General features: G+C 44.0%; 1 protein-coding gene across 3 annotated transcripts in view; it reads left to right on the top strand.

Moving 5' to 3' along the window:
- The window catches only part of LOC139264313 (catenin delta-2-like), a 1,401,072-nt gene that overhangs the window by 934,596 nt on the left and 451,508 nt on the right, over positions 1-14,968 (top strand). The gene's annotated exons all lie outside the window — the stretch shown is intronic.

The raw sequence follows: 14,968 nt of genomic DNA, 5'->3' as shown, positions 1-14,968 counted from the left end.
TACTGTATAGTAAGGACATATTACGGAGGTGATGTTAAACTGAGGTCCCATCTGCACTCTCAGGTGGATATAAATGATCCCATGGCAATATTCGAAGAGCAGGGGAGTTCTCCCGGTTTCCTGGCCAATATTTATCCCTCACTCAACATGTATTTTAAATGTACTTTAAAAAAAAAAAAATTGCACGGAAATATTGAATCCAAAGCCCTCGAAAATATAGATATTCCTATATGTGCAAGTCCCACATGCATGGACTCTTGTCAGTACAGCCACGATCAAGCTGAATCATTGTGCCCAAGAAAAATTTAAAATTATCTATTTTAATTACTTTCACAAATATGATTCAACTATCGAATGTGTTTTCTTAAAGGCTCATTTGAATTTAGCTTGGGGAAATTGGCTATGGTGAATGGACAAGTTTGGGTGGAAATGTAGTAAGTAATTCTCTTCATTAAAAAAAATCACTTGAAAGCTGCCCTGATGTCTTAGTTCGGTATGGAGCCATACAGATCAGGAAGGTCTCAGGTTTGACAACTGGTCGATACCTCCAGACTCAACTATTCCAATGCTCTCCTGGCCAGCATCCCATCTACCGCCCTCCATAAACTTGAACTCATCCAAAACTGTGCTGCCCCGTATCCTAACTCACACCAGATCCCACTCACCTATCACCCTTGTGCTCGTTGGACTATGTTGGCACCCGGTCCAGCAATGCCTTGATTTTATAATTCTCATTCTCATATTCAAATCCTTCCATGGCATTGCCCTTCCCTATCTCTTTAATCTCCTCCAGCCCTACAATCGTCTAAGATCTCTATTTTCCTCCAGCTGGCCTCTTGTACAGCCCTACTTTCTTTGCCCCATCAGCAATGGCCTTGCCTTCAGCCATCTAGGCCCTAAGCTCTGGAATTCCCTCCCTAAACCTCATCATTTCTCTCTCTTTTAAGCCACTCCTTAAAACACACACCTTTGATCAACCTTTGGTCATCTGACCTAGTATGTGGCTCAGGTCAATTTTTGTCTGATAACGCTCCTATGAAGCACCTTGGGATGTTTTACTACATTAAAGGCGCTATATAACTTCAAGTTGTTGTTGGTCACTCCTTTTGGCTAAATTCAGCTCTGCCGGGGCAGGAGTAGAGGTGCCTTTGAGGCACTGGGCAAGGGAGCTGGAAACTGATTGGGGTTCCTACTCCTAATCACTATCCAGTGAACCCTGCTTGAAAGTGGTGAATGGTACAATGGTCGTGGTTATCGTACTGGACTAGCAACTGTGAATTCAAACCTCACTGTGGCTGTGAAATATGAATTTAATGCCACGATGACAGCTTCCTGATTGTTGTAAAAATCTAGCTGGCTCACTTGCATCCTTCTCGGGAAGAGAACTGGCCACCCCTACCTGGTCTGGCTAATGCTCGAATTCAGTCCTACACTAGATGGATGACTCTTAATGCCCTCAGGACAATTAGGAATGGGCAGTAAGGGCAACCTTGCCAGGGTCACCTGCATCCCATGAGCAAATATTAAGAACAAATATGTGGACGTGGGTGCAGAATGTTGGACATCCTGGATTGTTGTATGTTGGACATCTTGGGAGAGTTCAGGGTTAGCAGTCGAACGTCTTTGTATCATGGAGCAACAGACTTTCCAAGATAAACAGGGGGGCTTTGAAGTGTCGTGAGAGATTAGCATGGCTTGTCTTCTAGTTTTAGTGTTATATATGAGAAATGCTTGTGCAAGGAAGTGAGTGACAGTAATGACATCATCCATGAGTGATTAAGATGTAACTTTAGTGGCTAGGGTAATAAACATAGATAGAAGGGTCCATTAACTATAGTATAGAAAGATAACAGTTAATAAAGCCTGAACTTCAAAGGGTTTTGTTTGAGAGAGGTAGCATTGGAGTAAACAACTACAATGGTTTACATGAATAGACTGTTTTTAAAGGATTCAAGAATAGATACATCATGACTTATCTGTGACATGTATCTTTGATATAGGTATAATATTATGTATAAAGGAGCATGGTTTTCAACAGATCTTCGGAGGGCTCAAAAAATCGAACCAGAAGCCGAAAAGCCACTGTCTGTCTCGCTGAGCCAATCACTCTTACTAGATATTAATAAAGTTTGATCCGTATGCTCCAACATTAAGTATCTTGTGCTTACTCAAAACATGTTGTTGTGAACCAGAGGAGGCAGGAGGTTGAATGCTGACACAGACAACCTTGTGGGAGTCCCTGGCCAAAGACCACCCTAAGTGGAGAAAGTGCATCCGGGAGGGCGCTGATCATTTCGAGTCTCAACACCGAGAGCGTGCAGATATCAAGCGCAGGCTGTGGAAAGAGCGTGTGGCAAACCAGTCCCACCCACCCCTTCCCTCAACGACTAACTGTCCCACCTGTGACAGAGTCTGTGGCTCTGGTATTGGACTGTTCAGCCACCTAAGAAGTCACTTCAGGAGTGGAAGCAAGTCTTCCTCGATTCCGAGGGATTGCCTATGATGATGATGGTTAAATAGCCAGAAGACACTCCTGGTTTAGGCTCACATGAAGATGGTCAGTCAGCAGAGCTTGCTGAATGTTGTGAGTCAGCATGTTTGGCAGAAGAGGAAAGTCTGAGGGACAAAAATATACTGAATAAAAAGGGAGAAAAACATATAAAAGATAAGTGTAACAAATGTACTCAACATAAGCAACTCCTTTTTTTTCATACTTTTCCATCTTGGAATAAAAATAGATTAAAAAATTTTGACTTGAAGTCCAATGTCATCTGTTGAGTCTTGTGGAGAGCTGGAATCATTAACTAAATCTATTGCAATGAACTGGCCAGGAGCGAGATAATATAATTACTGTGTACTGGAATTGAAATGTTAAAATGGGAAATTTAAATTGCCAAAGCTATTATCATAGACTTGTGGTATTAATCTTTAGGAGGCAGCGTAAAGAGATATTTTTTAATGTGATTTAAATGTGGGAAGGTGGGTGATTAATATTCTTTTATTTGGTTTTACATTTTGAAGAGTGCTGCAGCACCATTGACATTCTAGTACTTTCTCAAAGAAATGAAACCAGTACCACCAGAATAAATGGTGCTGATGTGTTGTGTGGTCCATGCACTTCATGTACAAGAACTGTTCAGTGATTGTTGAATCTCTGCTGGGCACAGCGCACAAAATCACATTTAACAACAACAATTACTTGCATTTATATAGGGCCTTTGACATTGTAAAACATCACCAGATGCTTCACAGGAGTATTATTAGACAAAATTTGACACTGAGTAGTAGGACAAGTGATCAAAATCTTGGTCAAGGAAATGGGTCTGAAAGAGGAGAAAGAGGGGGAGAGGTTTAGGGAGGGAATTCCAGAGCTGGGGCTTACCGACAATGGTGGGGCGAAGATAAATGAAAGCTATTCATACTGCTCTTGAATCAACTGCAAGTGAGTATCCTGGTATAACTCCCTTGCTGAATCTCCCTCCCTCCTTTCTGTAATGGAATATTGTGGCTTCCTCCTGACATCTGGACTGAAATAGGAACTCAAAATCTGGAACGGCATATGTCCTATCACTCTGTAATGCAATCAATCTGCTGCTGACTGCAATGGCTAAAATACTCGTCTTAGGTCCATACTTTCCTCTTTTATAAAAAAAGAAATAACTTGCATTTATACAGTGCCTATCATGATCTCAGATCACCCCAAAGCGTTTTATAATCAATGAAGTACTTTTGTAGTGTAGTCACTATTGTAATGTCGGAAGCTCGGCAACCAATTTGCGCATAGCAAGCTACCACAATCAGCAATGAGATAATGACCAGATAACCTGTTTTAGTGATGTTGATTGAGGACCAGGATGCCAGGGAGAACTCCCCTGCTCTTCAAATAAGGGCTCTTGGCAGCTTTAATTGTGGAGAACAATAACACACAGAGGAAATCATCTCCCAGTTTTGTTCCTTGGGCACTGGGTAATGCATTGGGTTCGCATGCATGGCAGTCCCCCTTCTCTGTAAGGGTGGTAAGTGGAATTAATATTGCCATTCTCCACCTCTTCCTAATGGGTTCACATCCACAAAATGAAACAAAACAATTCAAAACTTACAGCACAGAAACAGGCAATTCAACAGGTTTGTGCTGATGTTTATGCTCTACATGAGCCTCCTTCCTCCTTACTTCATCTCACCTTATCAACATATCCTTCTATACCTTTCTCCCTCATGCATCTATGCTATTTGCCTCAACCACTCCATGTGGTAGCGTGTTCCACATTCTCATCACTCTCTGGATATAAAAGTTTCTTCTAAGTCTTTATTGGATTTATTAGTGACTATCTTATATTTATGGTCCCTAGTTGTGGACTCCTCCACAAGTGGAAACGTCCTCACTCTGTCTACTCTGAAACCCCTTCATGTTGAATATCTGTTTTGTAAAATGCCATTTTGCCTGCTCAGAATAGATTGGAGGGGCTTGAACAAAATCTAACAGATGCAAACCAGATCTGCAAGTGGTAATTACTATAAAGTAAGATTTTACTTTTCTTGTTTAGTTAAAAAAAATGCTTAGTCACAGCCCTGACTAATGAAAAACAACTTGAGTGACAAGTTAAACTGCAAGCACAAATAGCAGCATACTGAAGACTAATCCTAGTTAACATTCAGTTGCTATGGTGGCTTTTATCTGAAGCAATGCTTAATGGAGTCTGTCTCAACTTGCAAAACTGCAATAACGAAAAGGTCACTGTGCCTTTCGTGACTGTCCTCGATTATACCTTTTAAGTGTCAGTCAGCATAAATGGGGAGAAAAATGCTCAGCACCTATATTTTTTGGTGCACTAACAGTCCATAAAAACAGTCCTTATTTGCAAGCAGTTGTGAACTTAGTGTGGTTTAAAGTGACTTCACTGCAAATCAAGACTTGTAACCATTAGTCCAGCCCTTATTTGAAGCCTGCTAACTCAAGCAAAGAATGATGGATGGAACCTAGGCTGTTCTGATTGCAGTCATAGATGGAAAATTAGAGGGATCAGTCACTCCAAGCCATGCCCCCTCGTTCTGGCCGCCCTTGATTTAAAGTACGCCAGAACAACTCAGAATGTTGTCCCACTACATGCACAATTATGGTACAGCACTTGATGTTAAACCAGTCTTGCTTCCGAGGGGGAGGATTCTTAAAGATTCATGATTGCGGGTATTTAAATAATAAACAGAATTAATTTAGCCAACTTTTTAAAGGCGAAGGAAGATTAATTGCATGCACTTAGAAATCATTGATGGATAAGAATTATCTTGCAGAGGACTTGCACTGCCTGTAAATTAGTGAATTAATTCTTCAACAGTAAGGGTGACATAGACAATAATGATTTTTTTCTAAGGTGCACACAATACAGATACCATAAAGGCAATGCAACTTGGGTAATCAGTCATGTTCATAATGAGTGAAGCCTGTCACTAACTGATGGATGAAACACTCAGCACATCTATAACAGTGTTAGTTGCACAGGACTAGTTTAAACGTGCATGTAAATCATTTATTCAAACTGTCCTCTTGTCTTTTAAAAATCTAACATGATGAAATTTACCAAATTAATTCTTTTCTTTTACATCCCTGCACTTTAACGAGTGCTTCCAGCCTTGAAAATAATCCCTCAATAAAGACGTTTACTGAGTTACTGCCGAAACTAAAATCGTAACAAGTTGGCAGTATAACAGGTTGCATGGGGTCAAAGGTCGCCCAGAGCTGGGGAGAGGGACAAATATCATTGCTTAACAAATCCCACTGTGAGCTACATGTTGCCACAAACAAACTGGCTATTGCCACTAGTCAATAATCCAGTGGAAATAAATACAGTCATTGAAAGTGAGCATGGTTTGATGTGCAGGGGATCATGCTGTTCAATTTTCCTGGATATATTTGAGGATGTGAGTAAGAGCACGAAGAAATATCTCTATATCTTCACTTTTAAAAGGACATTTGATAAAGTGCCTCACAAGTGAGTGCCAGAAAATAATAAGAGCTCTGAGAAGCAGGGAACCACCAGCAAATTAGATCAAAACCTGGGCCATACAGTGGGTGATGGAGGACACTTAAGACATTATTGAATCCAGAGAGTCGTGACTATTGGGACTCTACAGAAATCAATCAATCAATCTGAAAACCGTGATGCCTTCTGAGAAAAAAATGGTGAAACAAATTTGCAAACCTATTGAAATGGATGTAGTTATTTTTCTGACAAGGCAAAGATGTTTTTAAAGCTGCAAGCACTATTATGGGCATAAATATACCACTCTTAAATATGCCACAGAATATTTTTTTATGTGAGAAAAAAATAAACAATTATGTTCTAAAATGCTGCCCGATTGCATTGGTTCATGGAAGATTTTACATTCGGTGATATGCAAATGAGTTTGAGCAGAGACTTGAACAAATAATTCAATTTGGAAAACTAGTGCAATTTTGAGTGCAGATTGTGCCCAAAACGAAAACTCTTACTCCACCTCAGAGGGAAAATCAGAGCAGGAAAATTGAGGAGCAATGCTCGGGAAATGGAGCCATTTCCATCCAGAGAGAAAAAAATTGTGTCACATGAGGTCAGTAAGTAAAAACTGCAGGGAGAGCAAAATGATGGATAGGCACTTCAAAATAAATGATACGGCATTTATATTGTGCCTTTTCATATCAAAACATCACCAAATGCTTCAGCCAGAATGAGTACTTTATGAATTGTAGTGATTATTATGTGGGGAAGAACAGCAGACATTCCAACAATGAGGGAGTGCGGGGTTTAGGGAGAGAATTCCAGAGTATGGTTACAGATAGTTGAAGGCACTGATCCAATGCTCTGGCGAAGGGAGGAAGTCAGAATTTGAGGAATGCAGAGATCCTGGAGGGTTGTAGGGCTGGAGGAAGTTACAGAGATAGGGAGAAGCGAGTCCATGAAGGGATTTAAACACAAGGATGAGAATTTTAAATTGGAGGCGTTGAGGGACCTGGGAGCCAAATTAGGTCACCGAGGACAGGGGTGATGAGTGAGCAGAACTTGGTGTAGGATTTGATAGAAACAGTAGAGTTTGAGATTAGTTTAACAATCAAAATAATTAGATCAAATGTTTTGTAAGTTTACAGAAGTTGGTTCTCTATTTCTAACCAATTTGATAATTTCTCCCCAATTGTTTTCTGAAAGTTACTTACTGGGTAGCCTTTCACATAATAGATTCAAAATGGACCAAAATGGGAATTGCAAGCAAGAGACTGACGTAGGAAGAAAAAAAACTCTTGAGCACTCGAACACTGAAATTAAACCAGAAAATGCTGGAAATGGACAGTCAGCATTGGAAAGAGAAAATGTGCTTCATGTCTTGTGTGACCCAATCATCAAAAGATGGCAGCTGTCTTTGGAGCCACCACATTCAATTCACAGTATTGTCCCCATGAGAAGCAACACTGCAAAGTAAAGGCAGCAATGTTCAAAGTGATAAAATAATTCAGCTGAACCTTGGCTTTCTGTTGCTTATCTTGAATATTTTTGTTCAGCTATTGCAGTTAACAGTTTTGATGCTCATAGCCAAGAGGTGTTGTTTTGGGAATTTTGGGAATGAATTAAAATATTGTGGACAGCAAAATGATCTAGAGGGAAGATTTCCTCTAGTTGCTATATCGGCCCCAAGTTTCGTGCTGCGCCGAAAACTGCGCCTAAAAAAAATCCGATATTCTGTCTGCTTGGCGCGGCACGCTCTTCGCAGCAGGGGGCGGAGCCTAACACTCGCGCCGATTTTCTAAGCAGCAGGGGGCGGGTACAATTTAAATTAGCCTTTGTGGTGCCGGCAACTCTGCGCGTGCGCGTTGGAGCGTGCGCGCACGCGCAGTCTCACACAAACATTGGCACTCGGCCATTTTTAAAAATACTGCAGAAAAAGTGAAGATTTGTTTCTTGGACCCCTGCAAAGGCTTGTAATTTAATTTTTTTTAATATTTCTGTGTGTGAGGGAGTGCTTTTAGCAGCACTGCTGAATAAATCACCTGCTGAAATCAGTGAGTTCAGCTTTTCACTGCTAAACTTGCAGAACCGGTGCTGCATTGGTGCATGCAAATTAAGGACTGTGTGTTTGGAGAAATAAGAGTGCCAATTCAACTTTGCAATAATACGTGGTGTTGACAATGCAGCACCCATTCTGCAAATTTAAATATAAAACTGTCGATGTGGCTGCCTCTCCCTGTCCAAATGGCCTCCGTCCCCCTCACAGCTTGAAGGCTGCTGCTGTATCTTCGGCTGCCGGCCAGCCACTGACGCTGCTGATATCCTATGGCCAAATGGCCTCACGTCCGTCCGCTGCTGATTCTTTGGCTGCCGGCCAGCCACTGACGCCGCCCCTAAAGCGTGGCCGAATGGCCTCAAGAACCTTAATGAGCTGCGTGTGTCCTGCATTGATTCTTTGGATGCCGGCCAGCCACTGACGCTGCTGATATCCTATGGCCGAATGGCCTCACATCGGTCCGCTGATTCTTCGGTTGCCGGCCAGCCACTGGCGCCGCTGATATCTCATGGCCGAATGGCCTCGGGTCCGTCCGGTGCTGCTTCTTCGTGGCCAGCCACGAAGAGAATGAAGGCCTGCCTCAAGCACTGCAGCTCAGCTCGAAGCTTGCTGCCGCTGCCGTCGAGACACTGACGCCACACCGCTGTCTGTCTCCAACATGAAAGGCCTGCCTGAAGCACTTTCACACAGATAGGAACATGGTTTATTTAATCTTTTCTTTGCTTATAAATTTTTATTCAGGTTGGATTTATTTGTATAATATTTGTATAAGTAAAACTAAGGATTGATTGTAGAATTGAATGACTTCCCTTCCCCCCCACCTCGTTCCCTACACCTAATTTGTAACCTACGCCTGATTTTCTAAAGTGTAGACAAGGTTTTTTCGAGCGTACAAAAATCTTCACTTACTCCATTCTAAGTTAGTTTGGAGTAAGTTTTCACTGCCGAAACTTTGAAATCAGGCGTAAGTGGCCGGACATGCCCCCTTTTGAAAAAAAAATTCTGTTCCAAAGTGAAACTGTTCTACCTGATTAGAACTGGAGCAAACTAAATGTGGAGAATTCCGATTTCTAAGATACTCCGTTCTACACCAGTTGCTCCTAAAAATCAGGAGCAAATCATGTGGAAACTTGGGGCCATAATAACATCATAAATTTAGTGGGGGAATTGTCTATGTTAGCTGGTTCTACAGGAGCCTGTTTTCAATTCCACTGGCAGTAGCAATCGCAGGAAATCATCACTAATACACTATGACCAGAGGAAATCTCGTTCTTCCCCCCATTTCTGATATTTCAGAAAGGTGCCATAGCTCTCTTGATAGCATTCAGTACCCTCATACTAATGGGTCTCCTACTTCCCCCATTGACTGGTGCTGGAATACAGTTCCGCACAACCAGTAGTCCCAAGTGGTCATTCATTATTTGTGATCCGAGACACTGAGTATAGCATACTCTACAATGTTGGGGAGTGGACGGGGTGATGAAGAGATGAGCAATCACAAACAAACCCAATGCTATCTTCACCTGGTATCCACACAAGTACAATTTGCAGAGAGTGTGGCTGATTGATGATCAGGTGTGAGAACTCTAGCTCATTTCTTCACTTCTTCACCCCAAACCACTGAGGCCAGTTGGTAGTGCCCCGACCACCGCCCATGCTGAGGTTGACTAACTCACTACAGGTGAGGAATCAAATCCCAAGAACAAGTCTCTGCATCCCTACACTCACCCATGGGCCCATTGGGGGAGCTTCCCTGATTAAGGGGTGATCTAATTAAGGTGTTTAAGATGATTAATGGATTTTATAGGCTTTGGTGGGGGAATCCAGAACAAAGGGGCTTAACCTTAAAATTAGAGCTGGACTGTTCATGGGTGATGTCAGGAAGCACTTCTTTACACAAAAGGTAGTGGAAATCTGGAACTCTATCCCCAAAAAGCTGTTGAGTCTGGGTCAATTGAAAATTTCAAAACTGTGAGTGCTGGATTTTTGTTGGGTAAGGGTATTAAGGTTTATGGAACAAAGGCGGGTAAATGGAATTGACATACCGGTCAGCCATGATCTAATTGAATGGTGGAACAGGCTCAAGTGACTGAATGGCCTACTCCTGCTACTAATGTTCCGATAATATAAACAGAAAATGCTGGAAATCTCAGCGGGTCAGGCAGCATCTGTGGAGAGAAAAACAGAGTTAACGTTTCAGTTTGATGACCCTTCGTCAGAACTGGCGAATGTTCAAAAAGAACAGATTATTAAGGAGCACTGAAAGGACAGAAGGAAAGGGTGGAAGACAGGTGAGATTAGAGAAACAAAAGGGATGAAATTTCCAGCATTTTCCGTTTTTATTTCAGATTCCAGCATCCACGGTATTTTGCTTTTGTACTAATGTTCCTATGATGTTTTAAATAAAGATAGAGCGAGGCATGAGCAGATGTAGAAAATAAAGTAATAGGATGTTAAAGATCATTATAATTATTTGTAATGTTTGAATCTTAAAGTGGCACAGATGACAGGTCTTCTCTTCAACTAATTGGGTCTAGTTCCATCTAGAAAATCTACTGTGTTAACATAGGGCAGAAGTAATTTTCTGTGCTTATTCAGAAGAGAGGATGTTAGTGGCACTGCTGGCTTCCATTTTAATAATTATATTTATATTATTGAGATCAAAATAAATAAAGCTATCTGGAAGAGCTAGTGAATGTAATGGCCGTTTAGCTCCATAAAAAGAGATGTTTCTTTTGAGACACAAAAATCGTTTACTTTGCGTGATCTTGCAGGAATCTCTGACCTATCTTACAGGCAGTTTGTTTTTTGAAATGTTAAACATGTTTCAGTAATAACTCGTCGGCCTATGAAAATCTGGACTGGCTTCAATCGCCTGAGGGGGTGGGAGAGGAATTTTCCACTATTTTTTCCCTTATTGGCCCTGGGTTTTTTTCTGTTTTTTGACTCTTCCAGGAGATTGCATGGCTGCAGGTTGGTGGGGGGGGGGGCGCGTGGGAGGTGGGGGGGTGGAGGGGCGGGGGCGTTGGTGGACGGAGGGGGTGAAGAGCAAGGAAGTGTCTAGTCACGATGCTCCAGTCATCATGGAGGCTTGATGGATCAGCTGGTCTTTTCTGGCCCATCAATCACACGTGTCCTTATGTATGCAGTGACTGTCCAACTTCGCATGGCTTCGGGCAATTTAATTCTTACAGCAGCCCATATTGCAGGGCAGTACTGGACAATCCATTGTGCAGTGTAAATCCACCTATCTGGTGTGCATGAAGACACACCCAGAGTCTCTCTATACAGCTCCAAAGCTAGTTATCAAATCAAAATCAAAATTGAAATAAAACAGTCATCTATTGATTAAGATTCTACTAATGCAGTTAAATGATTTTCACAGACTAGTAAAAGAAAGGACTTGCATTTATATAGCCCTTTTCACAACCTCAGAACATCCCAAAATGTTTATAGCCAAATAAGTATTTTTGAAGTGTAACTCCTGTTGTAATTTAGGAAACATGGTAGCCCATTTGCGCACAGCAAGGTCCCACATACAGCAAGGTCCCACATACAGCAATGTGATAATGACCAGATTATTTATTTTCAGTGATGTTGATTGAATGCTAAATATTGGCTAGTACCTCAGGGGATACTCTCTGTCTTTTCTTTCAATAGTGCCATGGGATCTTTTACGTCCACCCGAGAGGGTAGATGGGCCTCAGTTTGAAGCCTCATCCAAAAGCAGTCACCTCCAACAATGCAGCACCCCCTCAGTACTACACTGGGAGTGTCAGTCGAGATTTTGTGCTCAAGTCTCTGGCGAACTTGTAGACTCAGGGCTTCCACAGTCCAAATTTAAAGAAGAATGTACAGAAGCAGCTGAAGCAAGCTTGTTGCACTGTCACCCAGAACCTGGGTCAGAATGCAATCAGACTGTCCGAATGAGAGTCTCATTCCTCTGCTTTCTGCATGAAACCTGTGTGAAATCTGGACAGTCTGGGTGAAACTCTTTTAAGTTTACCTGCAAAACATAAAAACATTAAACGGTGCCACCCGACCTGGGTGACACTCCAGACATTTACAAGGCCCTTTTTTTTTCCCCCCTTTTTTTTTTTGTGTTTTTCTTTTTTGGTTTTTTTTTTTGGGCACTAAATTCACAATTTTCCCCAGTGCCCCCTATAAAAGGGAAGGGGGACACTAAAAGCACCGGCAATTAAAACAAATTAAACTTTAAAACGTAAAATCAAATTAAAATTTGGTTGCCGGGCGTGATGATGCACTCCAGTCCCTCCGGTGCCCACCTCTCGCGGAAGGCCGCGAGCGTACCGGTGGACACCGCGTGCTCCATCTCCAAGGACACCCTGGATCGGATGTAAGAGCGGAAGAGAGGCAGGCAGTCAGGTTGAACGACCCCCTCGACCGCCCGCTGCCTGGACCGGCTGATGGCACCCTTGGCCGTGCCCAGGAGCAGTCCTACGAGGAGGCCCTCGGACCTACCCGCTCCCCTCCGCACAGGGTGCCCAAAGATCAGGAGAGTGGGACTGAAGTGCAGCCAGAATTTCAGGAGCAGCCCCTTCAAATAGTGGAACAGGGGCTGCAACCTTGTGCATTCAATAAAAACATGGAACACGGACTCCTCCAGACCGCAGAAATTGCAGGCGGCCTGGGAGTCCGTGAACCGGCTTAAAAATTTGTTGCACGGCACTGCTCCGTGCACCACCCTCCAGGCCAAGTCCCCGATGAATAGTGGGAGGACCCCTGCGTAGAGTGCCCTCCATCGGGGACCCCCGCCTCCTCCGGACGGCAAGATGGTACGCCATGGCGTGTCCGGACGGCCGGCGAGGATGGCAAAGTTGAGGGTGTGCAGGAGCAGCCCGTACAGGAAACCCCTCCGCGCGGAACTGAAAGGCACGGAGGGGATTTCCCCGAGGCGGCTCAAGTTGTGAGGCGCCGGCCCCCGAGGGAGGTTCCGGGGTTTGGCGCCGATGAGGAATTCCGTCCGGACGGGGGTCAGTTCGGACGGGATCTCCCCACGTGCTTGAGCCTCCTCGATACACCTAACGGAGTCAGGGCCCAGAGCTGTTTTTAGCGACTCGATGGCATCGGCCGCGCGGCGGACGTTGGCAGAATTTAGGCGCCGCGCCAGCGTGACTGGCGCCATCCAGCCCGCTCCTCCGCCATCGAGCAGGTCCCTGACCCTGGTCACCTCACCAGCCACAGCCCTCTCTTCCGACCGCCACATGAAGCCTCGGCCGTGGAGGTACGGATTCCCGAGCAGCGGTTCCTGCAGGACGGCCGCCACTCCAGCCGGCGGAGAGCTGCGCTTGGTGGAGACTTTGTTCCAGACCCTGATGAGTTCCCTGTAAAAGACAGGCAGCTCCCGGAGGGCGGTCCTGGCACCCCCCAAGTTCACAAACAGGAGCTGCGTGTCATAATTGAGGTCGAGCTGCTGGCGGAAGAAATACCTCGCCAGAGCACACCACCTAGGAGGGGGCTCGACGTAAAGGTATCTCTGCAGGGTCTGAAGACGGAAAGTCGCGAGCTGGGCGCTGACGCACACCAACGACTGACCGCCCTCCTCAAGCGGGAGACTCAAGACCGCGACAGAGACCCAGTGCTTCCTGTTGTTCCAGAAGAAGTCCACCAGCTTCTTCTGTATCTTGGCGACAAACGCAGGGGGAGGGGTCAAAGTGACCAGCCGGTACCACAGCATTGCGGCCACCAGCTGGTTTATGACTAGCGCTCGACCCCTGTAGGACAGCACTCGGAGCAGTCCTGTCCAGCGCCCTAGGCGAGCGGCGACCTTGGCCTCCAGCTCCTGCCAGTTCGCCGGCCAGGCTTCCTCGTCGGGGCTAAGGTAGACTCCCAGATAGAGGAGATGGGTCGTGCTCCAGGCAAAAGGCCTGAGCTCCTCCGGCAGGGAGTCCACCCGCCACTGACCCACCAGGAGACAGTCTGGGTGAATGTGGGCCGACAGCAGAAAAACTGCACATAATTTATCACTAATTTGGTCTTTAATTACCAATTTCATACTTAAAGTCCACTTGGATAGTTTGTGGAAATATCATACTAGTGCACTAGAAGGTGTTGTACTCTTGGGGTAATGACACATTGCTGAGCAGGGTGCGGGGTACTTTAATCTGCAGCTGCTAGTGCCAGTGCTGGACATTGGGACTGTATCCCAAAATGAGTTAAAGTATTCTATTCCCCAGGACTAACATCTGTTTCTCTCTCATTGATGAGGCCAAAACTGAATACTGGACAAATATATAACATAAAAACCTTTTCAAATGGTCAAGCTGTTCTTCCAGGAGGCTTGACTGTACAATGTGGTGAAGCCATTTTGAGGTATATTTCTGAAGGTGTTTTAATTTATTTTATTAAATGGGCAGAACCACCACAGTGATCTCTTCTCATACAAGACATGATAACACCATTCAGGTTTCCATTGACTGTCGGTGCACTCTATTGCTCACGATGTGTATTCATGTTCAAATCTCTCCATGGTCTCACCTGTCCCTATCTTATTTTTTTCAAAAATATACTTTATTCATATAAAATTTTCACAATACATTGGAAAATAGCTCAGTACCTTGCGGTCAGCAATTCCATACAATTCGTTTGGATGCTGACAGCAGTTCCATATAATGCACTAGCGTGCATTTCATTTCAAGGTACAGTTTAGTACAATCCATAAATCACGTGTAGTACTGTGCAAATAGGGGTATTACATGGAGCAGATGAGAACAGGTTTACATTACATTCCAGGATACATTTCAATACCGATCACGAATCACGTTACATGTAGCACTAAGCAGATGAAAGCAGTACACGGAACGGATGGGGATACATTTACGTTTCTTTACAAGTTACTAAACAGTGCAGAGACTTTCATTATACATGGCATAACACAGGTGTTTTTCAGTACATGGTGCTCTATGTATACAAGCAGATT

The sequence above is a fragment of the Pristiophorus japonicus genome, chromosome 5, assembly GCF_044704955.1.
Source record: "Pristiophorus japonicus isolate sPriJap1 chromosome 5, sPriJap1.hap1, whole genome shotgun sequence".
In the NCBI taxonomy this organism is placed as follows: domain Eukaryota; kingdom Metazoa; phylum Chordata; class Chondrichthyes; family Pristiophoridae; genus Pristiophorus; species Pristiophorus japonicus.
Note: the sequence above shows the minus strand (reverse complement) of the source record. Positions and strands in the feature narration are given on the sequence as shown.